The 26,303-nt window shown below is 38.8% G+C and overlaps 1 protein-coding gene across 1 annotated transcript in view; it reads left to right on the plus strand.

Annotated features, from left to right (window-relative positions):
* LOC108048194 (probable muscarinic acetylcholine receptor gar-1) overlaps positions 1-26,303 on the plus strand; it is a 33,253-nt gene that overhangs the window by 1,737 nt on the left and 5,213 nt on the right. The window lies entirely within an intron of this gene.

A 26,303-nucleotide genomic window follows, 5' to 3' on the forward strand; every position in this document is an offset into this window, starting at 1 on the left:
TGGATAGTCGGAATTTGCTTTAAAGGCATGTCGAGCGGGAAAATAAAGAGAGAGAGGAAAATCAATGGCCCCTCCAGTGGCATTTGAAGACCGCCTTTAATGGGCGGTGGGCGTGTCACTTGCCCCAACCACTCACACACTTAAATTACAACTTCACACACTTGTAACGAATAATAAAAGCGCAGAAAAAAAGAGAAGAGTGCAAAGGAAAAATCAAATAGTCCCCCTAACATTTTCCTTTTAGCGGGCGGACCTCGTCATCGCCATCGTCATCATTTCGACAGCAACGATTGCACATAGAGAAAATTTGAATAGAATTGCTTAGGCCTTGAGTTAACAAAGAAAACTAGGCAATGCATTTTCAAAATCTGCAGACCTAGTTATAATGTATAGACTGAAAATAATATATTATATATAATTTGATAGTGTCCTCTATGTTTCCTAGTAGTATTTTAAATTTATCATAGTTTCTTTCTCCATCTATAAATTGTATTGTTAAATTTTCATATTATTTCTGCTCGAGAAGAAGGTAAATAAAAAATACAAATATTTTTATGAAAATATATTAAGTTATCAGAAAATATTAAGTCCAACATTTTTTTTCTGCGCAGCATTACGCTTAAGGAAAGTTTTGTTCTCTGTGTGTTTTCTGTTTCCGTTTCTTTTTGTTGTTGTTTTTTTGTGATGTTTCTGGGCAGCGCCTACATTTCTATGTTAGCAGCGGGCGGCGTCGCTTTACAGTCCCCAGCGGCCTGATTAAATTCTTATCCCCCCACCGGACCGCCAACCGACCACTGAGCCCGGGCAATACTCTCGCCCAGACAGGACACCCAGCTCAGGATAACAAACTCAGGACTCAGCCCGGCTGGATAAGGCGCTGCATGCGTTTAGTGAGACGCGCAAATGATGAAATAAATGAAACTAATCCAAGAGAAAGCCCAAATGGCAAAATATTTACATTGCCAACCGCACTGGCCACAACACTGTGGTTCAGGATTTGCGCAAAAAAGTACTAACATTGCTACGCCATTTGCTCTTTAGTTTACTTTTATAGTTAGAATGGTTGTTTCTAAGTTGGTTTTTCACTCAGGCTTAAAATCAAAAAATGCATTTAATCCTTGAATATCAAAAATTTGATTTCATTGATATTACATTTTCAAGATATTTTCGAATACGTTTTAAGCTAGACGAGCTTCCAATTTTGTATGCCTGAAGATGCAGCACTAAACCTTAATTTAATTTTTCAATAAATATAAAGTATTTTAAATTACTAATATTTAAGAAACATTTTTAATAAAGTCATAAAAGTTGAAGGTATAAGTTGGAGTGTTTAGTCTTAACCTTTTTCAATTTGTAATTAAAAATGCCATTCAATGCATTAGACCAATGTGCAGAGTTTGGGCTGAAGACCAGGCCGGTCTGTCCCACTTTTTTTTATACAGCCACCCGACGGTGTGATAAACATCTTTGCCAAGTAAGCAACAATTTTTATGCCCCAAATTCGGCCCTCTGCCTCCTTTTTCGATGGCCAGGAGCTGGATGGCCAGCGGTTGTGGTGTCGATTTTGGTGGTGGCTGTTGGCAGTGGTGTGGTTGCGGTGGTAGTGGTGGTGCTGCGATGTCGATGGTTGATTGGATGACGAGGCGGCTCAGCGCGTGCAGGCAAATATTTTTAATGATTTTCTTTGGGGCAGGCAAAGGCTTCACTTCACTTCGCTACGGTTTGGTTCGATCTGGAGGCGTTCAGCTCTGTTATGTGTCTGAGTTTCGTTTTACGCCCCAGTTAGTGCAAAACTAATTATACTTAGGACGCAGGACGACGGTGAAAGATGGTTAACTTACCAAGGTCAGTCATTTTTAGCTGGGCTTAAGGTATCCTTTTAGTATTAAAAATAATCTTATGGCTTTTTTACCAAAAGGTAAAATTAATGAGAGAGGTTACTACTTGAATTATCATAAAACTAACAGCTCTTCGAAAGAATTGTATTAAAATATTCATCCGGAAACTGTATTCAATAGTGTTATTCATTATATGATTTCGACCAAACTATCATCAGCTTTGCTAAAATATTATTATCCTATTAAACTCTAAAACACTTTGACTATTAAACAATTCAATGAATAAATAATGCAATAGCATTGAAATTAGTCACCCGCTATTGCAAATGTTTATTTGATGAGTGAGTTAGAAATTGGCATAAATGTACTATTTAAGCTGCTCCAGCTAATTCCCTAATTTACCATTTTCCAACACGCTCCTCTCGATTTCTAATGCCCATTTGATTAGTGAGCTGCCAACGATGTTGAACATATTTAATACCTGTACGCGCCTGATTCCACCTGTGAATTCCTATCACGTGCTCTCACATGTGACTGAACTCCAGTCTGTTATCTGTCAATGTCTGTTGCTGTGCTGCATGTTTCAGTTGATGTTTCTGTTTGTGTTTCTGTTGCCTTTTTCGGTAGCTGCTAATGCAAAATTATGGGCTTCTGCTCAAACACGCTCTTGCGTTTCCGTTTCCGGCGCCGCCATTTCTGTTGCCGCCATCGGAGTTGTTGGTAATTCACATGAATGTTTCGGTGTTGGTCCTTGACTAAAACTGGGCGTAACCCTTTCCGACGGCCCACATTTCAGCTCAGCCTGAAAGTGGACGGACAGATGGATTGATGGATGATGAATTTTTCGCGCACGCATAGTGTTGCTTTCGGATTTTTTTTTGAGGGGCATTCTAGATAAGGCCAGCACTGCCACGCCCTTTCACACTAATGGAGTCTGCTGTGGGGCTAAGCTAATCACAGAGCACTTTAGTCAAAGGTTTCAAGTGCGAGAAGGCTTGAGAGGCACCGAAAATAAAATGACACTGAATTTAAAATTATGGTAATTTCACAAAAAACACAATCAAAAAATTCCATTTTTTAAAACATTGTAAACTTATAAAAAACATTTTTTACACCTTAAAAACTAGATAACAAATTAAATTATTCTACAACAAATAACAGGATCATAAAAATACAAAGAGATTAACAAATTGTGTAATTTAAGAAGTCTATATTTGCAGATTTTTTTGTATGACTAGAACAATAGCTTCTTTTTAGTACATTAATTCTTTTATATTTTGTAAGCCTTATCTCTTACTTAACATATAGAGACCCTCTAGCCACAAGGAAAACCAAGCTAAATGAGTTCTAGTGGTAGATGTTCAGTGGCGAAAAGGAAACCGCATTCAGGGACCTTGGAGTTCATGTTCCGAAATAACCAACACTTGGCCAGCCAATTAGGCCAACTCAAGTGGTCAGTTCATGTGGACTGTGTGCCGGCTCTCATCCTTTTTTCCTTAACCCGCTTAAGCCGGAGCAACAGCTGCGGCCAACATCGAGTATTTTCCCAGCCCTCTTGTAAACCCTTTTTGCAGGCAATTAAAAAACAGTTTTCCCCTGTTTTCCCCCTTTCATTCGTTGTTGCTTAGCAGAAAGTGGGGGCAAAGCATAAATTATTAATTAAGAAAATATCAGGAATTCCAATGCAAATGCAGTTATAATTAAATTTCAAAAGGCAAAATGATTAGGCTTTTAAATTAAATTCTCAGCTAATTGTTAATGAAAATCCAATAAAACCAGGGGGGTCTCCCATGGAGACTGAGTGTTCGAGACTGGACAATGCAGCCTTTTAATTTGCTTATTAAATCCACCGGCACACGCACCATATTTTACTGCTGACAGTTTCAATTCACAAATTACAACCTCAAAGCGCAATTACCAACACGCGTCCACGTCCAAACATATATATATATGTATGTGTCTGTGGAGGGAACCCGACTGGGAGACAACAACAAAATCCAATTTGGGGTCTGGCCCCGGCTCCTGGTCCATATTCCCAGCTCCCAGCCGCAAAAACCCGAAGCATGCCGCAAAATCTGTTACAATGCCGCAACTCAAGCGCAGACGGACGATCTGAGACGCAGGATATGGACGAGGACTATATCGTTCTGAGGTTGCAAAGGGGCACCAGCCACAAAACTGCCCATGACTAAGTCCAAGGACCCATGTCCCATGTTTCGTGTCCCTATTTCCATGTCCTGTGGCTGGCCGGCCGACAAGGGCAAGCCGATTATCTTTTCATGCAACATTTGTAAATCTAAAAAGTTAAATGACACTAATCTAAATTCCACAACAACGACTACGACGACTTATGCCCCGAAAAATGTTTCCACGAGTCATGTATGTACGTTTATATGTATGTGTGGGCCCAGGACGAGCCCACCAAATATTGCAGCCTAAGCGCAATATCCTTGTGACTGTGTGTTCTCGGGAGCTGCAAACATTAATCTGGTATCTTATGGTGTTGTTCTTTTGGGCCCGCCATTTTTCGGAGTTCGTCGACTTTGGCAGTCAATTGGATGAAATTTACATAAAAGGATTCAAATCAATTTACATTTACAAAACGAAAGTAAATGGTTCGATTTTCAGGATATTATAATGTTTTAATGTTTGAAATTTGTATTTCAGAGGTTTGGTACTCGGTCGTATGAGTAATATTTTAAAAAACATTTAGCTTACTTTTCGTCATAAATTAAATTAGAGTTAGTATTATCATGAAAGCAAAAATAAACTCTTACTGTTTTCAGCAACTTTAACTCGAAAAAAAGTTTCGACTTTTTTCCTACATTTTTGGGATTTGGTTAAGAGCATTTCCAAATCGTTGCGATCCCTCCCGGACTTTGCACTTGTTTAGCATTTTGCGTGTTTCCCGTTTTTAAAAACATTTTCCCATTGTCGCTGCTGCTCCTGCCCTGGGTCACCCACAAATACATATATAAAGCCGAGTTTATCTTAAGAATGTAGATTGCCTGTAAAATATTTAATTACACTCTGCGGCACGGCCACAGACAGCCAGCACGTATACGCCATGTGCGACACCAAATGAGTGTGTGTGTGTGTTGGAGAGTAGCCCTTTTGGCAGCCTTCTAAATTTGCTTTGAAGGTGTGTGAGAGTGTGTGAGTGTGGGTGTGCAATGGTGTGCGTGGGAGTGTGCGATGATGTGTGTTTGAGGGAACATGGCAATTGCCAAGTGCTGACGTTGAGTGCGCTACACACGAGTGACACTTGTATACATCTCTGCAAGTGTTGATGTGTCTATGCCACAGCTTATATATATATATATATATTTATATATATGTATATCCTGGGAGTTCGTAGGTGTTCGTGTTTGTTTGTGGCCTTTGCTCAGTTTACTCCGTTATTTATTTGCCACACAGATGGCGCCGTGCCTGTCAAATAGTTGAGCTCTTCCTGAATTTTTAATCAACTTCTTTGGCACTTTTTGCATATGAAATAGGTCCAATTCATGTTCCCCCACCTCTCACCCTCTTTGTTATATTCCTTTGTTGCCTTCTTGCCGGTTTCCCTTTCGGCCTAGTCATTCATTAGTGGCTGGGCCACGTAAAGTGGCAAAATGCTAATTATGTTTATTGAGCAAGGCGCCAAAGCAAATAATTCTGAAGAGGCTTTCCCAAAAAGCCTAAAAAATTATATTAATATTTACACGGAAAGAAAAGCTTAACAGAGCAAGAAAAAATTTTAATTATTAATGCTTATTTATTAAATATTGAAAAATGTTTGATTCACAAATTGTTAAATTTTGTTAATCGCAATGAATTATATTGTATTTTTTAATCAGAGCCGAATTAAGTTTGTTGTAACCATACAAATTATTGATAAAATTTAATATAATTGAAATTTTCGTAGGATTTCTCATCCAACTGACTTCAGATTTTTGTATACTTTTTGCCTGCGTATAAAGTTGTATGTTTATTTTGTACATATATACATTTGTGTTTGTTTCCTCGCAATTCCCGCCACAAAGGACCCAGGAACGAACACACCTTGGGGAGACAGGACAACAAAATCGGCTTTGACCTTTAATGAGCAGGCGAATGCGGACACGGACACGGACGCGTGTCGCTGGCCGCATAAAAGTTTTGCATTTGATTTGCGCCAAGGTCGTTTTATAAATAAGCTCCCGACCACAGCCCTCGAATCCTAGGACACCCATCACCCATCGCCCATCGCCCCACCCACCGGCAGACATCCTGTCGATCAGAGCACGTCAGTTGAGCTCCACGCGGTTCGGCTCGGGTCGGTTTGGCTACCACTTGGTGGGGCAGTCATTGGGCCCTAACCTTGAGCACACCCAGCAGTTGGACCTGCACCTGCTCCATCCCCATTCCCATTCTCATCCCACATCGTCCTCGTCCACCTCCAACCACGGATATCCTTGGGTGTGGCCAGTAGCGTGCCTTGAGATGCTAAATGTAAGCCCAAACAGCTGGAGCTGACTACACTAAGCAAAAATTTTAAAAACCAAATTTGCTTTACAATCGCCCATTCAAATTTAAAATCATTCAGTTACTCGTTATGTTCTGTCAATCAAAAAACAAACCAATTCTCGGTTTCTACAAATTAAGATTTACTTACAATACAAACAATATTATTTTTTTCTAAAAAAATACAGACAGTTAAGTAATATATAACAAAATTTAGAAAACAATTTTTGACTTGCTCAACAGACAAACATAAATTTTTATAATGAATTTGACAAAAGAAATAGCATAGAGGAGATGTTATATTTCTTTTAACAGTTCGTGATCGCGTTAAAAATATTACTTAAATAAATTAAAAAGCAGCTTTACTTATAATTGAACACATAACCTTGCAGTGTATTTCCGTCAAAATCCTGAGAAAGCACATAATTAAAAGCGACATTTGTTTTTGGCTTTTGCGGCATTAGAAAGCTGTTGCGATTACCAAACTTAAATGGGCCGCATTGTGTATATACGCACCTATAAAAAAACAGCCAAAAGGCCGCATTCGATGTGTCTAATTAATGATTAGCCGCGGCTTAATTAGAATGCCAGCGATTGCGGCTGACAACTGAGCGATGCTGGCGCTGGCTGATGAGTTGGCAAGTCGAGCTTGAAATTGCCTGTGGCAGCCCGAGATGAGGGCGAGATTAATTTAACAAGTACAGGCAATTTCACTTCGCAAATTGCATTTTATTTCTAGAGCGGTGCCACGTGGCGGATGAGTTATATGGCCAGCTAATTGCAGGCCTCAGTCAGGCAGTCAGGCAGTCAGTGAGTGACGCGCTGTGTAATTACTGCCTTTGCTCAGGTGGTTTCACTTGCAACTGCCCGGCCACTTGAACACTCGCCCAGTTGTGGGCCTTTGTTATCTGCCTCTCACTATCTCACCGGCTGCACCTGCTCGCAATGAATGACCTCAGCCAAATTTTAGCTGCCCTTTCCGAGGGTATATTTAGATTTCGGGACAAAGAAGGTCCCTTTAAGTCGGCATAAGCAGTCAGCTTTGAAATGAGAAAATCATCAGCCAAAAATAGATTATATTTACTTGCCCTTTCATTGCGTTTAAGGCCACAGAAAGTTAGCTAAAAACAATATAAAGAAAATTCTTATAAATAAAAAACAGGTTCTTCATCTCTTCCGACAAAATAAAGACTAGAAAAAAATACATTTTAAAGTCAATAATAAATAACATTTTCTTGCTAATTACTTTCAGTCATGTTTACACATTGCTTCTCTATTTTGTTAATAAATATATACATTTTTTCACCATTTAATCGATTTTATATATTATTGAAACACTGCGTTTAATCTCAGTTTGAGGGTATTTAATACCTCGCTTCAATTAAATATTGTTATTCCAAGATATCTGCTCGCGTGCTGCAAACAATTTTCATGTTGGCCAGACAAACAATAACGACTGGAATTGATTATAGACTCTTCATAATTTATGCTTATTAAAGCCCCTTATGCCAATCAACGCCACGCCTCTTCCCATCCAGCTGATTTTGTTTCCGATTGATAAATTTAATTAAGTTTTATGTGTGATTCGTTTTCCTCTTTGACGGCCAAAGCTAATGGGAAAATTGAAAAAAAAAGTGTGTGTAAAAGGGAAAATCTATCTGGCAAAGGCAAATGAACTGAGTGTGAAATTGTGGGCAAATCTGAGGCTTGCTTTTTGGTCTGTCGTCCTGCTAATTAAGTAGCCGAGCTACTGGCAGTGTCCTTCAACCACAGCCACAACCACCACGTCAACAGCTTACCGAGAATTTATTAATTCAATACTCCATTTGGACACTCGATGTGCATGTGCAGCGTCTGTGTTTGGCAGGCTGTATGCCCAAATGGCTGTAAATCGAGAAATTGAAATGCAATTAAATGCACATTCGGATGCGGTCATACGCACTGTTGCCCCGGAGAGGAAACCCGAGTTGATGTAACATTTAAATGGAAATGAATCCAAGTGCCTGGCAAAGGCATTAAGTCAGTCGTGCATGATTTCATTCAGCCAGTCGAGCATCCATTTACCCAGCCAGATTCCCATTGACATCTGTCCAAGTGTGGCTAAGTAAATGGCTTAGAGGCCTTCGCAGGCAGGATGCAAAACTACGGATAGAATACGGCTAAAACCGAAAGTGTTGCCCTGGCTGCTGCTGAACGTGTCAATGAGTTTTTAAGCCCGCTCTCGTCTCGGTCTTAGCCCTTTTGTTATTATTACTTTGGCAACAACTCGACTCGACATGTTGCAGGCTCATCAGCATCGCATGCAAACAGAGAGGGACACACAGACAGACAGACAGACGGAAAAACAGACAAACAGACAAAGGATGCCAGCCAGGATAAGAGTCGTGTGGCTCGCAAGGAAAACACAAACATTCAAAGATCCAAAAAGCAAAACAGCAAAACAGAGCATGGAGCACACAGAACGGATTATTTGTTTTCGGCAGCTTTTGTTTGTCTGCTATAACAGCTCTCTCCCTGCTTTCATTGCACACACCACATTGCGCACAGATGAGGTAAAAATAATGGATTTTCAAAATTACAAACGCAGTCACAAAGGACTGAAACTGTAACTCGTAAAAATTCTAAGCTAAAACCCAACTCAATAGCTATTGAAATAATTTTATTTTGAAACTAACTAATTTAAAGAAAGTTCTTACCTAAAACAAGAACATAAGCATCTCTTACAAAAACTAAATACATTTAATTAAATTGCAAATTTTAATGCAAATTTTTAGAGAATCAACCAACAAGTCATCGGAAACTTAGAAAAAACTAACATGAAAATAGGTCAAAAATTTGATCAACGTTAAAATGAAAATTTTGAATGCAGATTTTTAGAGAATCAAACCACGAGTCGTAAGAGGTATGCCACTTTGAAATCGGATAAAATTTGATAAAGTTATAGACTCTGGAAGTGCAACTATGAGTAATTCATTACAAGTCATCGGAAACTTGGAAAAAACTAACATGAAAATGGGTCAAAAATTTAATCAACGTTAAAATGAAAATTTTGAATGCAGATTTTTAGAGAATCAAACCACGAGTCGTTAGAGGTATGCCACTTTAAAATCGGATAAAATTTGATAAAGTTATAGACTCTGGAAGGAAAACTAGACTTGAAGTCACTTCATTACAAGTCATCGGAAACTTGGAAAAAACTAACATGAAAATGGGTCAAAAATTTAATCAACGTTAAAATGAAAATTTTGAATGCAGATTTTTAGAGAATCAAACCACGAGTCGTAAGAGGTATGCCACTTTGAAATCGGATAAAATTTGATAAAGTTATAGACTCAGGAAGTGCAATTATGGGTCACCTCATTACAAGTCATCGGAAACTTGGAAAAAACTAACATGAAAATGGGTCAAAAATTTGATCAACGTTAAAATGAAAATTTTGAATGCAGATTTTTAGAGAATCAAACCACGAGTCGTAAGAGGTATGCCACTTTGAAATCTGATTAAATTTGGTAAAGTTATAGACTCAGGAAGTGCAATTATGGGTCACCTCATTATAAGTCATCGGAAACTTGGAAAAAACTAACATGAAAATGGGTCAAAAATTTGATCAACGTTAAAATGAAAATTTTGAATGCAGATTTTTAGAGAATCAAACCACGAGTCGTAAGAGGTATGCAACTTTGAAATCGGATAAAATTTAATAAAGTTATAGACTCTGGAAGTGCAAATATAGGTAACCTTAGTACAAGTGATCGGAAACTTAGAAAAAACTAACATGAAAATGGGTCAAAAATTTGATCAACGTTAAAATGAAAATTTTGAATGCAGATTTTTAGAGAATCAAACCACGAGTCGTTAGAGGTATGCCACTTTAAAATCGGATTAAATTTGGTAAAGTTATAGACTCAGGAAGTGCAATTATAGGTAACCTTATTACAAGTGATCGGAAACTTAGAAAAAACTAACATGAAAATGGGTCAAAAATTTGATCAACGTCAAAATGAAAATTTTGAATGCAGATTTTTAGAGAATCAAACCACGAGTCGTTAGAGGTATGCCACTTTAAAATCGGATTAAATTTGGTAAAGTTATAGACTCAGGAAGTGCAATTATAGGTAACCTTATTACAAGTCATCGGAAACTTAGAAAAAACTAACATGAAAATGGGTCAAAAATTTGATAAACGTTAAAATGAAAATTTTGAATGCAGATTTTTATAGAATCAAACCACGAGTCGTAAGAGGTATGCCACTTTGAAATCGGATTAAATTTGGTAAAGTTATAGACTCTGGAAGTGCAATTATAGGTCACCTCATTACAAGTCATCGGAAACTTAGAAAAAACTAACATGAAAATGGGTCAAAAATTTGATCAACGTTAAAATGAAAATTTTGAATGCAGATTTTTAGAAAATCAAACCACGAGTCGTATGAGGTATGCCACTTTGAAATCGGATTAATTAAGTTTGGTTAAGTTATTGCCTGTAAAACACCAATTCAAATGAAAAATTGAAATAAATTGTTAATATATGAACTGGCTCCCATAAAAGTGTCTCTACTCAAAACAAAAATAGGGGCCATTATTAAAGATACATTTTATCATTCCTCAAGAAACGCCTGAGGGCACTGCTATTATTTCTTCTGGTGTATCTGCAGTCAGGTTGTGGCACATCCTGCGTCTTTCTGCCTTGCTGTGAATACATTCAATGGGACCTTTGTCCGGGGCTTTAAGAGGCAGAACGGCCAGTAAGAAGTCAAGCGATATTAACTCATTTCAGGCGCACAGGCTGTAATAAATATCTGGCCTGCCCACAGTTGGCCTAGTTCGTTTGGCAATAAATCCTCCAACTGGCCATGTAAATTAACCGCCATCGAAACTTATGAAATGTGCGGCATTCGGCATAAGCCATAGCCCATTACCAGCATCATCATCGTAATCATCATCATCATCGCTGGCAAATGTCAGGCTGAAATTAGTTGGCTCGTGTTGTTCGCCTCATCAAAAAAGGATGGAACCGATGATGAGCCTTTGGAGTGGTGGTCAGGCCACCGGAACATATCCAATATGAGCGTGTTGACCGGCCGAAAAGAGCAGCAACAGCAGGCGTTAAGCCAACATCGCTGGAGGAACCTGCAACAAAAACACAACCCAAACAAACAAAAAACGTCCAACACTTTCCTGAGCGTGTGTGTGTGTGTGTATGTGTGAGTTAGCCTGACCCCTGATGGTCGAAAGGAGGATAAATGGGGGTTACGGGAGCTACGGGGACTGGAGGTCGAGTGATAATCACAGTCAGGGTCGATAGCTGCGCACATGTTGACGCCATTTCAGTGTCACCCTGACAATGTTATTAAAAATCCATTCAAACTCCCCACATGCCAGTGTGTGGGATGGCAAAAAAAAAAAAAAACTATGGGAGGGGGTTTATCTTCTGGGACCCAGCTGTATTGAAATGATTTGCCTTTTGGTTTTGCAGCCTTTTTCCTCCTCTGGTCTAGCTAATAATTAGGCTTCTGTGGAAAATATCAATCATTTTCCATCTATTCAACCTTTTTTAAAAAAAAGCATTTACGATGATGACAGAAAAAATAAAAGATCTAAAAAGTGACTTTGATTCTTTAAATTTTATGGTACTATAAAGTTTAGCTCGAAATATAAAGCAATTTAAACTTATTAACAATATTAACTAATAAGCTAAAGATTTTAATATTAATCATTTTTATTTATCGAATAAAATCTTACAAGGGAAGCTGAACAGACGCTTTCCGATTAATCAAATTTGTTAATTAGCCAAAACTTGACAATGTAAGCAAACATTCCGACCAAGAACCATTTACATATAAAATAAAATCCCATTCCCAAATGATAAACTTGTTTTGGAGCTCATCAAATAAGCCAGCTGGCAAACTACGATTATTTCGAATGTTCGTGGTGATGGGAAATGTGCTCAGTTCATTTCGATAATGGGCAATAATTAGACGGGCATTAGCATAATATCGATTCTGGGGAAGATGATGAAGTGACTCTGGCAAGAGGAAATGAAAACATTGCCAGATGGCTTTTAATTTCCTGCCAACAGAATGCGGCCAATAAAACCCAAAATAAAGCCAACTTATTTTGTGTCAATAGGCGGCAAGTAAGCCTGTCCAAAACAAAAAAAAAAAGAGAAGAAAAAATAAATAAACTACAAGCCCCAAAGGGTGTTGAAATAAGCACAAAGCAGAAGTCCTTTGGACGGCCAGCAGGATTTGCTGCGGCCGGGAGGCGATGAACTGATTAAATTGTTGACGGAACCGTTCCCAGGGATTCCCCGCAGGAAACTAATTCCGCCGGCCAACTGAGCAAGTTGCCCCTGAAGCTGCCATTGAACTTTATCGATAAGCATCGGGGAACACGAGGAACAAGAAAAGAAATGCGGGAGAAAATCGAGGAAAAACCAACTGCTTGGGGGAGATCCTTCGCTGGGCTAAAGGGAAATACATTTTTATGGACAATTTGGTTTTTATGTCAATTTACTGCTGTTTCCCCACTGAAAACACAAGAAAATTCATGGAGTTACCAGAGCCAATATCACTTCCATACCCCGATATATATGCGTTTGCCCCGAGCCAAGTCGTGCGCACATTAAAATGGGCGTTGAGGGGCGCATCCCGCTGCTGTTCGTCTGATTGGTTGTATTTGCAGCATTTGACTTCATCTCCGGACTGGGGGATATTATGGCCGCCACTGCGACACGATGTGATAATTGCCAGCAGCGGTACTACCAGCCACCAGCCTTAGAAAATCCATTGGGGAAACGCGGACATCTGCTTTTAAGATTTCTGCGAAATTTAAGTTTTCAAATGGCAGCTGACGACTATGTTCGGGATTAGCCATTGAGCTGCTCATAAACCAGCGACTAAACTGCGAAAAGCCCTTGTCAAGATACAACTTAAATTGAAAATGTTTATTGGGGCATTTGTTGCAGAAGTTGTGATAGCAGTAGGTTAATAAAAGTTTACATCAGCTAAGTTAACTTTAACAGATTGGTTGACGATAAACTAGAACAATCTGTTTTGCCCAGCAGTCACTGCTGATGACACTCTTAAAACAAAACTACTAAGCTACCTTTATTGAGACTTTATAAGCACCGGAAAAATTTGTAAGCTTATTTAAATTTATTATAAATGTTACATGAACTCAGAAAAATAAAATAACTTAACCCGTTCATCAAATTTACAAAAAAATTTGTCGATAATAATTGGGTTTGAGAAAAAACTCTCTTTAGTTTATAGACTACAAGGAATACAAATGTGCATTTCCCATAATTAAACATAATGTTTACATAATTTTTATTGAAAATCAAGATATAAGAGAATAAATAATAATATTAAGACATTTAATACAGGGCATATAATTTGTTTTAGATTTGTTGCGTATGGTTGGAAGGTTTGCTCTTTAAGATATTTTAAGACCTTGCATATAAAACTTGTTTTAATAGACCACGTCCTTCGCATTTTAAAATGAAAGAAACCCACTGAGAAAGAAAAACTACTAATTTGGGAATTTTAAAATTAAAATAAATATGAATTTTTCCAACCAATAACCTTAAAGCGAATATCCCCAAAAACCAAAAAATTACTGGGTATTAAAAACTTTTGCTTCTTTATTTAGTGCAATTTGAGTGGACAAGGCTTTTCAGTTCTTCCGCAACCCCTTGTCCTGATCCTTCGCTTTCCATTCCGCTTTTCTTTTCTGCCCGTTTTGCTTTGCACTCGGCTTGTTCAGCATCTGTTTTTGATGCTGCACATAAAGCGGCGGAAGAACATTCAACATTTTTACTGTTTACATCTGTGGAGAGTTGCGGCTGCTTCTTCATTTCGCCACTTCCTCATCCTCGGACTCTTTCACTCCGCTCGGGCTATTACCATTTAGCTGTCTCTTTCACTCGCTAAGGACTTGATGTTTGCTGGCCGCGCTTTGTGGTGCAGCTTTTTATTAAGGCAGCATTTATAATTCATTTTGCGCTAATTTCGACTATATTGTTGATGGCAATTGTTGTCTGCCTCTCGTTCACCCATTACACAGGCCCTCTCGCTCACTCCAGTTGGGCTGTGCAGCATGTGTGTCAGCCATTTCTCATTTTTATGTGTGGCCATGTTGTAAAACCAAATTAATGCGATGTAGTCTCCTCCACAACAGCAGCACAAACAACAACTGACTACAGTGTTGCATGTGGCTCTATCTCACGCTTCATCACCCTTCTCTATCTGTTACTCTATTCCCATCCCTTTCGCTCTGCCCATTCGTGTATCTCGTTTGTCTAAGCTGAAATATGACTTCCTGGCAACACGTTTTTACATTTCCGTTTCCGCTGATTTAATACCACAACTGAAATTATTACCATAAAAGTATGCAATGCTGACAGAGCAAACAGAAAGAGACGGTGGGATGGAGATGGAAAGAGAGGGGTCTCCATACACTACATATATGGACAATTACACGATGCGGTTTATGGAGCCCGCTGGAAATTCTAAATAAATCTTTAACGATGCACTGGGACTGAAAACAGGGGACAGGGATTCACGTGTCAGCCCTCAGAAAGACTCTCCAGTTACCCAGTTTGTCAAGTACACTTAACAAAATAGTGACGTATCTTGTAGCTGTATAAAACTAAACTAACCAACGATTCCGATGGTCGTTATACAATATTAATAACATTAAAATAACTCTTTATCAGGACAAGATCAGTTAAAGTTCTATAGTTATAAACTATCAAAAAGATGCTGACTATTTTCAAGTCATTCCCGATAAATAATAGCTATAAAAAATACTTTTAAAAATTCGACTATTTGCACTACTAAATAATCTGTTTATTTTAATTGATTTGATTTTTTAAAATTATATTTATTTTTATTAAAATCTGTGTATAAGTCAAAGCTAACTTTGAACAGTTTTTGATTTCCAATGGTTTGAGATTTCTGAGACACAACGAAATTAATGGCTGTTTATAGAGCCATAAATCAAGCTTCTGATAACTAATTATACCTAAAACCCAATACATTTCCCCGAGTGTACCTTTCCCGCCCCCGTCTTATCCAAGTTTCTGTTGGCTGTCATGTCGGGGTCCGCGTTTCTGTTGTCTCTCTGTGGCATTTTCCCCATCTATTTGTACGTCTGCTGTTTACTGAAGCGTTTTTGTCACATAATTCGCTGCGGCGAAGGACGGCAATGCCGCGACAGCCATAAAATGTTGCCACAACACGTAACTTGGCGAATGCCGAGCACATTTTTCATAATTTGATACATCCATAATTACGTAATGCGTTGACAGCGTTTTGGCAAAACACAAAAAAAACTCACTGGGATGCTGGAAAAACAATTTATGGGCCATGGTCTTTAAGAAATTCTCTTGAAAATTTAATGCGTTGACATCTTTTTTTTCGCGTATTGTTTGCTAGGGCATTCATTGTTCGTTGTAAGGCAGTTGTTGGCCTGTTTTGACAACTGTGCCCGGCTAGAAATTTTTTTTAATTAAAAACTATTTTCACTATTTCCAAATACTTTTTCTTTCTTTGCTTTGCTTAAGCTATGCATTTTTGTGCCAGAAAAAACTATTTCATTGCAATGCAAAGTCATCAGAATGCGCGGAAACGACTGCATATTTTAGCATTTTTGGAAAAAACAAATTACAACTATGCTACCATCCAACTAATACTTAAAGGAATTTTAAAAAGGAAAATAAAATTCAATTAAAAACAATATAAATTCCTTAAACATATCAATAACGGTGAAATCCATTAACGATGGACATTCCACAGAGTAAAAGGGTTATCCTACAGCCGAGGGCAACCATATCGGAATACATTCGCAACCAGCGAATGCTGAAAACATTTCGCAGGAAAATCGCAGATAGCTTGAAAAGTCAAAAAAAAAAAAAAAAAAGAGGAGTTGAAAACCCGACAGAAAATTGCAGCAATGTAGAGCGAAGCAGAAACATGAAAAACAACTTACACAGGAGAATTGCGAAAAAAGCGAGGGAGTGGGCAAATATCCTCGAGCTATAAATTGCGCATTAAATATTTATAAACGGATTTAGCATTTGCTATTTACAAACGAAAAATCTTATAGCGGATTTGCATTAATCTGGGGCAATTAAAGCCACTCGACAGCTGTTAATTGTGAATAATTCAGTGGAAAGCATTACAATTGTAATTAAACCAATTGCATTGCCAATTATCAACCAATAAACAAATATTGGCCGTGTCAAAACAAACAATGGGGCATTTATTAACACAATGAAGGAGTTTGGCTAGGATGTACAGGGATTGGTAAAACCTGGAAAAGTGCAGAGGAGGAGGAGGTGGAAACACATTTGTCATGAGTGCGGCAATTAAGTCTGGAGGAGGCAACAGCTGCTGCAAACGATTCAGCCAAATGAATGAGTTATGTCTGCCACAGCAGCAGCAGCAGATTGGGTTGCACTTAATTAACAAAGGCACAACTTTCCAACCCAAGATGACCTAAGGTCTCCGGCGAAAAAGAGAGACAACAGTTAGTTGGGTAATGAAGTTGACAATTAAAGGAAAACTTTTCCACGTCCAGAAGGCAAGTTGGCAAGTGCTGAAGGTTTTGGAATTCATAAGCCAAGAAATGCTAATTCAGACGGCTGCCTTAAATATTAAGCTTTCCAGTTTAAGAAGGTAGAAAAGTGTTTTGAAAATTTCGTAGGGAAAAACATTTTTTTCTTTAGAAAAATCGTAATTTTTTCTGCGAGTCACTTATTTTATATTTAAGATATTTATACCCGTTACTCGTAGAGTAAAAGGGTATATTGTATTCGTGCAAAAGTATGTAACAGCTAGAAGGAAGCGTTTCCGACCCTATAAAGTATATATATTCTTGATCAGGGTCACTAGCCGAGTCGATCTAGCCATGTCCGTCTGTCCGTCTGTCTGTCCGTCTGTCCGTCTGTCCGTCTGTCCGTCTGTCTGTCCGTCTGTCTGTCCGTATGAACGCTGAGATCTTGGAAACTATAAAAGCTAGAAGATTGACATTTTGCATGCAGATTCTAGGAGTTCCTACGCAGCGCAAGTTTGTTTCAAAAAGGTGCCACGCCCCCTTTACGCCCACAATCGCTTATATACAATTTTAAAATTTAAATATTTCGAAAAGTAAAAATGCAGTTTTATTGTGTTTATCAATACCTATCGAAATGTAGAAGAAATTTTTCAAATCGGACCATTCGTTAAAAAATTATGCGTGATCAAAGTTTCTCTCTCCATCTCCCTCGCACTCCCTTTACCTGAGTAACGGGTATCTGATAGTCGGGGCACCCGACTATAGCGTTCTCTCTTGTTTCTATTTATACTTATTCAAATTAGTTATATAAAATGTCTTTGATTTTGAGATCTTAATAGCTACAGTTTTTGTAAATGTAAAGATATTGAAAGACAATAATTTTAATTAAAATGAAAAACTCTTCTTGGTTAAAGATCAAATGTCGAGCATTTATAAAGTGTTTTGATTAAAAAGCAGGCAACATTTGATATTCAACTTTAATCAGTTGGGTATTCAGTTTATAACTTTCTCGAGGGTACCTTATTATCTCGCGAATTTTCGTCATAGAAGAAACCAGTGCTCCGTGGTCTGGGAAAGCCCTCAGCTGCCTAATTCAGCCACGTAGCTGGGCATTCATAAATCTGTTGCATAAACTTTCGCCCGGAGCCGAAGGCAGTGGGAAAGGGAAGGATGGTGGCAAAATCTTAGCCAGGCAGCAGGACTTGCACATTAACATGAACCCATGAAAGATGCATGAGGCGCACAACAATGGAGCAGAAAGGCAGCCGGTTGGGAACCTGCGGGAGTTGAAGGCTCGGGAAAATCCCCATGCTCGTTTCACCCGCCCCGGCACGTCACAATATTTTATGCGATTATAATAAACTAAACTCCATAAAGTTGTCATATTCAATTCCCGACCCATGCAACGGCATAAATTAGGCTTACTGGATGGCAAATGGGTGGAGGGACACTAAGCAAAGCTGCAGTTGCGTGCCATGCAAACACATTCACATCGATTGATCGATCGCTGCCACATGAAAATGTCAGCACAATTAAGCCCACTGAATCAATTTACGCCTCAGCTGTTTGCCACTGGAAAGTGTCCACTTGTGGGCGAGGGGAAAATAGAAGGCCGGCTTAGTCGGAAAATTCAACGCAGCTACACGCAAAATGTTGCGTTGCGGTAAGCTTTTAAGACCTGTTAATTGAGTGCCTATCGATTAACCAAGACCCAGTGTTAATTCAACTAAGCCACAAAAGAAAATACAGGCGAATAGCTTAAGGCTAAATGGAGCCTACTATTATTGTCTGTGTAATTAAATGTGTGGGAATTGGTATTATATAATTAGATTGTCATAAAATTCAGTTCATTAGTTAATTTACCTTAGGAGGGGTTACTTGGCCAAGACAAATAATAGACAAGAAATGCCAGGAATATCGTATAAAAATGTATTCAATATTTAAACATTTTAAAAGACAAGTAAAACCGCAAATGTTATTTATTATTATATTTATTTGTCAAATTATTTTGATATAACAAGATTTTTACCATGATAAATCTTTAAATCCAAGTAAACACCATTCTTGTTAATGAGTTTAGAATAAATCAGACAAATTATGTGTCTCCGTGATTAAAAGGTTGACTGCTGACACTCTTCTTATTCCTTATGTGGGATGCAAAGGGTTGCCTAACTTAATTTGGGCGCTCTAGGTTTTAATTGTCATACCAAACAACACACCCTTAAAGTCCACATAAGTGGATGGGGCACCGACACGAATACTGCTTATAAAGGCATAAAATATGAGCACGTCTCGGGCAGGATGCTGTCCCAGCAGGACATCGGCAGCCTCAGCATAATTAAAGCCGCTGACAAGCCATGAAAGACTGTGTTTGGGGACAAAGAGGTTACCTCTACGCGCTACATTCTGGGCGGCATGATAAATGGCATTAATAAATTCGACACGGTAATTGTGTATTCCGAAAACGCCTCATAAAAGTCAAATTTCAACTGGGCAGCCTGCACATTGCGCATACGCAGCGTTGGCCGAAAGGTAAAACATTCAATTAAAGCGACAGGCAGTGCGGTATGGCATTCACCAGCAGCAGCAACGGCAGGAGCCAACAGCATCATCAAAAACGCATCAAGCTCATTAGGGGAATGAAAAAGAGAATCAGGGGAGAGCACACAAGGAGGTATACACTCGCAAAAATTAACACAAATTAATCTACAAATATGAGTTTCTTTTTTGTCTGTTTCTTAAATTAATTCCTTCTGTCAATTATCTTTTACTATTTATCTTATTGGTTTTATTACGACACATGATATCTTCCTCACTGCAAACTTTTAAACACCTTTAAAAATGAGTATATTAATTATTATTATTTAGTTTATAGGGAAAAATACTTTTGGTTCGCCTATGGTTAGATTAGAATAATATTTTTAATATTAATAATATTTTGTTTGTTACAGCTTAGTGCTTATTTTTGCCAACAATCCATACATATTTAGATTAAGTATGCTAAGACCTAGTGAAAAGAATCTAAATAAAACTGAATTCACTTTCTAATCAGCGGATAATTAAAATCGAAGCTGGCCTAAAAAATGCCAGCCATTCAGGTCACACTTTTTGTGGAGTGTAGGAGGAGGCAGTCAGTTGCTCTGTCATTTTATGGTTGCTGCGACACGGAAGTGGCTGCGTCCTTTTGCCGCCCTGCTGCCACAGTTGCCACTGCCTTTTGTTTACATTCCGTTTCGTTTTTCGCCTGAAATGAGCTCTAAATGACAAGGCGGGCAGGCGGCAATAGCAGGCAGGACGGGCAGGAAAGGCAGGACTGGCAGGAGCAGGAGCACAAGGACGAAAAATGCGACAAACTGTGCCAAGCAATTTTCAGCTCGAATCGTTTGTGCTCATAGTTCTTGTGTGTGCGTGGGGCAATTTGCTGCAAGTGTCGCCCAAACGCATTTGCAGTTGTTGCATTAAGCCAGAAGGCGGCAACAGCGATTACGGTATTATCATTGTCATAATCATAAAAACATATTGCAATGACAGGAGCACAGGGATGGTGTAACGGAAGGAAGACCAAATTAAGCAGGATATTCGAGGCGAGTGCGGAATGCTCTGTGCCAGTTAAAGAGAAGACTTTTGAGGGGTTTGACTTTTGCACAGTTCTGAGGAAAATTATCTTTTGTGGTAATTGCCTTTTATATGTGTAGTCAAGGACAATAATAATTAGCAGGATTCTGCAATATAATTATTAACATTACCTTAGGTTTAATTGCTGACATTTATTAAGAGTAAATATAGTTCTTAAAAATAAGTAACTTTATTTTTTTAATATATAAAAAATATTCTCCATATAATATCACCCTTTTGAAAACCTTACAATTTTCAGCTGTTTCCCAATATCTCCCATAATAACATTAATAACATTTTATGATTACTATAAACATTAATTACAAACTAATCGTTCTCACCTCATTTTAAATACTTATCTACAAGATTCCTTTACCCTTGAAATACGCCCTTCTCCGCGATTCTCATTCAAGGCAACTAAGCGAACAATCTGGTTTGTTTACCCAGCTTAATCGATCAGCGGCATGAATCTTGAAAATCCATCTGTTCCAAGCCGCAGATTTTACGCTGTGGCACCTTCTTGCTTGCCGCCAGCGTCATTTGAGCACTTCAGCATGCTCGTAGCAAGTGTCGCTTACCATTTTGTTATGGTGCCCCGGGGGGGAAGGGGGGGCTGTTTTTATGCCTTCGCTATCTGCCTGCCGGATATAAAAACAGCAACAACAGATTGCATAGCAATAAACGAGGATGTCGACATGTATGAATATGTGCCAGCGCATGTGTGTGTTTCATGCCACAAAAGACAACGCTAAGTGGCCTGGGGCGAAATTTTTGCCATTGGCGCTCGTTAAATTTGCATGTGCATGCTCTCATGTGTGTGGATGTGTGTGTGTGTGTGAAATGTACATGCGGACGTGTAAGTGTGTCACCGTGTGAGTGTGCGAGCGAGCAAAGTAAACGCGCAACAGTCTCCGAAAACGATTTGCGGTCTTTGGCTGTCTTGGAAAGCGCTTTTTCACTACTTGCGGCAAGGAAGCGAGCCAACCTTCATTTGGCATGCAGCAAACGTGTCAAGGACAAGTCTGATGCAGCCACCGACTCGACACGGTGCCACCCACCATGCAAACAACACCCACAGAGCTTCTTGCGAACACACGTGAAGAAAATGTAAACAAAATTGGGCTTTACTGTGGTTCTTCAAAACAATTTATTATAGGGAAATCTTTGAAATTGATTTTATGTAAGCCTTTCCTATGGTAGCTATTTACATATATTATCAGATTTTATATGAAGTTTAATATGTGAAATTTTGGTTGCCAATAAGTATATTCTACAACCAAAACATTTTATTTTTCAACTCCCTTTAAAATTACTCATACGACACGTATGCCAGTTTAAAAAAATTATTGTATCAAAAACTTATGAAACCGATGTATTTGGTATTTTTAAAAACAAAATACATTCTATTTTTCAGCTTCCTTTAAAATTACTCATACGACACGTATGCCAGTTTAAAAAAATTATTCCATCAAAAACTTATAAAACCGATGTATTTGGCTCTATTTTCAAAATTTTAATTATATATTAAAATTTAACATTTTCTTTTGGCTAATAAGGAATGATGACTAAGTATTTTCACTGTGCACCCCACAATTCTCGGGCTGACGTAGCTAAAATTGAAATTGCCCATGCGAGGCAGACAATTGAGAGCGCGGCAGCCCCGAAATTATTCATCACGCTGTGCGTCTCTAATATTTATTTAAAATTTTACTTTGATTAAAATGCGCGTGCCAAGTAGTTCCCAGGGAGTCAACAAAAGGCAGGCACGAAAAAAGTGCAGAATGTTAATCTAGAAGCTAGATGAATTAAACAGAGGAGAGCTTGAAATGGAAGTGGAAGTGGTTGTGGAAGTAGAGTAAAGAGCCTGAACGTTTTGTAATTAAAACTTGCCGGCCGCACTTGCACAAGTTGATTATGCGGCACACAGCCCGTTATTCCCTGGTCGTGGTAGTGCCCCCCCATTTTTCCCCATTTTCCACCGGCAAGAGAATGCTGTCAAAATCATAATCTGCGGCCAGGGTCCGGGCACAAAAGAACGCCCCATGGCCGTTGACAGTTTTCGACGCTCCAGAATGCCAGGCATTCCAGCCAGCATCATACCTTCGGTTGGCCGGATTATGGATGCAGCCCTCAAAGCTTTTGGTGATGCGGATATTAGCGCATGATTGGAAGCCGCTAACCGACACTGCAGGTTCTTTGTGCAGGCAATTAACACAACAAGCCCACAACGAATCCCGATTGGAGACCCCTATGTCGGTGGCCAGAAAAAGAAATCAAGGAGCCAACGGTTCAAGTGCCAATCAAATTTGGGACTTCCATTATCTTTCCTGATGAATTTCGTAGCCCTTTTGTTGGCTTGATTAAATTACTTTTCATTATTTGCCAAATAAAAGCCGAAAAAAAGGATGAGGTATGGCGATGGCAAGGACAACGGCTGGCTTACACATTTAATAAGTTTATTAAAAAGGCACAACAAAAAAAAAAAAAAAAACAGGAAACGGCAAAAGGCAAAAGCGGGTTATTATGGCAACAAGAGCGAGCAAAATCTTATCTAACAAGGGGGTAGCCAATCCCTTTTTTATTGCCCTCCCTTTTGCACCTGCCACCTGGCAAAAGTTGCGCGACATAATTGCTGATTTAAGGTGCTGCTGCTGCCTTACCTTTTCCCCCATCCTCCCCCCGCCTTACCCACCCCCTTTGATCCCTTGGGCCTTGCCAGCGATTCAGGCAGACACATTGCTTACATATTTCACTTTCTGAGCGCACGCCAAGAATGCCAACAACTTTGAGTTGTGCAAACAAAGCTAACGGCTTGGCTATAGCCCCCGCTGAAAACCCAGTACTTCCTATATCCCCGCCATTCAGACCGTGTGTCATTCGTTCGGTAACCTCGATTCGGTTTTAAGCCCAAGCTATGTCCGTTGCAGGGAGATGCGAGATACGAAAGGCCAGAATGCAACAGAAACCCTCGCTTTACTGCACTGGAAATAAATTGTTTGAGGTACATTCTAAAAATCCATCAAATAAAGTAATGTTAAATTCATTGCCAAATTATGCTTTATTATAATTGTAATAGCTACCATAATGATTCCGAAAAAAGAAGTTGGGAATTATAATGAAATTTATAAAAAGGTTTTGGGCTTTAGGATATAAATTTGCAAAAGTATATAAAATAAAATATTTTAACTAGAAAATGGGTTAGATTATTATTTTTCAAATAAAATTAGAGTCTTTTAAATAAATTCTATTAAAGGGAGAAACATAAGTTATTTTCACCTAAAAATATTCACCCCATAAAATCTTAAATAAATCTTAAATTATTGAGCCCTGATGATTTTTATGAAGTATGAATGATAGCTTGTGGTTCTCTAAGTGTAGTCACTACAAAGTTTCCATGGAAGCCGGAAACTGTGACCGAGTCACCACCACCACCAACTCCACCCCGCCAGATCAACGCTTTGATCTTACAGCTTTCTGCTGCCTTCTGTTTTTGTTGTGCGGTCAACGTGGAAGTCCGGGACTTCCAGGAACAGGAACAGGAGCACAAGCAGGAAAAGCTCCGTTCAACTCGGTGGTCAACTAGACAAAGGCTTAAGGTCCTTAAGCGGGATTATTACTTCACGTGTTGTGTGGCGAGAATGCTTCTGTGCCACTGGGACTTCGTAAAAGGTTATTACGACATAGTTAAGGAAAACCACGGAGGTTGGGGAGTGGAATTAGAGTTTTGTTTACCAACAGGGACATTGGGACATAACAGAACACTTATCGAATAAAAGTCAATAAAGAACTTATTTGTAACTGAAGGGTGTTAACATCAATATGAAACAATAATGTTTATGGAGTGTAGGAGAGTATAGGAAGGTATAACTAATATTAGTTTGTGAGATATTCTAAAAGCCTGAAACAAAAAAGAGTCTGCGGATATAGAATAATATAAAATAAAGAGCCGTTCCCTAACATTTTGCCAATTAATATTCATAATTAATACTTTTATTTTAACAAGCAGCTGATTAAAATAAACTCTCCAAAATTAAGGTTACTAACAACTACAAAATACTACGCTAAGCCTTTCCAAATCCTCTAATCCCTGCCGTTAACTATTTGCTAATTGTAATGCCTTTTTGTAACCTTTGTGGAGGCTCAACCCATTTCAAGATTTAAGCACTTTCTGGTGAGAAATTCACGCAATAAAAGCGCTTAACTCGCACACTCTTTTAAGGGATGGCCCTCAATTAGCATAGAAATTGGGACTGCTCCTTGATTTGGGTTTGGTAAAGGGGTTTTGTGGAAGGTTCGGTTTCGGGTTTCCGATGACAAAAGCCCGGGGGCGACAGAGTCTGACAGCTGTCAATTGGGGCTTTTCGCATATGCTGATGGATTAAGGAAGCAGCCTTTCTGCCAACTAACTTCGTTAGCCGGATATCTTAGCTGTGGCAATGTTTTGGGAATTAAATGAAAACAAATTGTCGCAACTAATTCAATTTCCACTCAGTCAAAGTGCCGGCGGACGTGCCGAGCTGCAAGGATGCAACACTTGCAAGGATGCAACAGCGGATAACTCGATTGTCCCTTGTGGAATTTGCCTGCCAAAGAAGAGGCCGCTCCACAAGTTTGTCCTATCGATTTGTTTGGAAATTATATTTGAAAAGTTGCAAAACTCAATTTCGTCCTGCCGCTTTATGCCCTCACCTTGTTTTCCCAGCCTCGCGCACTCTAAAAATAACAAACAACAAGGACAACTTTGGTGGATTCCTTGGGCCAAATGCAACAGTCAAGAAGTTGGCCAGCCTCTGGCCTCCAAGTGACCCCATCGGAAGTTGCAAGTTCGCCCTGCCTGTGAACACGAGCATTTAGGTTTGAATAACATCAAGTCAACTGTGGGGCTTTGTGGGTCGACTTTAAGATACGCTAAGAAAGTTTGCTTTAACTAACGCATATAAAGGTATTTTATTTCTGCTCTAACTTGATTATTAACTTGAAAGCTTGTTCAGTTAAAATGGCTTCTAATAAATTGTTTAGTTGTAATTTATTTAAACAGTGGATTATATTATATATTTCACAAGTCAAATAAAGTTGATTATTTAAAGGATGGATGAGATTCTTTAGTTAAACATTTTGTTCTTTACCCTTTTTCAATATTTAAAATTTAATTTATTTAATACTGTTTCCAGTTTCACCTTACCAAAAGTCACTCAAAATAGAATACCCAGAACTGGGATATAAAAAGGTCAAGAAAATCACTGAATAAAAGACATAGAAAAATAGAAAAGGCGACGGCGGCGAAGGAAGGCCTCTGGAAGCTCAAGTGGCAGAGCCATAAGCAAATCATGCCGTAACATAATGAGGCAACATAACAGAGTGGCACAGGACAAAGGAGGGACAGGGGGCAGTGGCAGGAGCATCGGCAGGAAGCAACTGCCACAAGCAAATTGCATCGCCAGTCGCCGGTTGCCAGTTAACGGTTGCAAAATTAGTTTAAACTTGGCGGAAGCAAAGACGCCAACTCGAACCACACAGAAAGAAAGTTTATAAATAACTCAAGGGCTGTTCAATTATTTATTACTTTATCTCAAGTACAAGGATATTTATAGGACGTACTACAGAAATCACTAGGATTTTATATATCATATATAAAAGTGTTGAGAGAAGTTAAAAACTCTTTTTCGAATACGGATGTCTGATGAATTCAATGCAATAGACAAAGTGCTTTATCTAACAGCTCTTTGCCAATAACAATATCCTATAATTTATAATATATGTGATCATGGTCATAATAGTTAGAACCTAAATATATAAAAATGATAT

Source organism: Drosophila rhopaloa, unplaced genomic scaffold (assembly GCF_018152115.1).
Source record: "Drosophila rhopaloa isolate 14029-0021.01 unplaced genomic scaffold, ASM1815211v1 contig_167, whole genome shotgun sequence".
Lineage (NCBI taxonomy): Eukaryota > Metazoa > Arthropoda > Insecta > Diptera > Drosophilidae > Drosophila > Drosophila rhopaloa.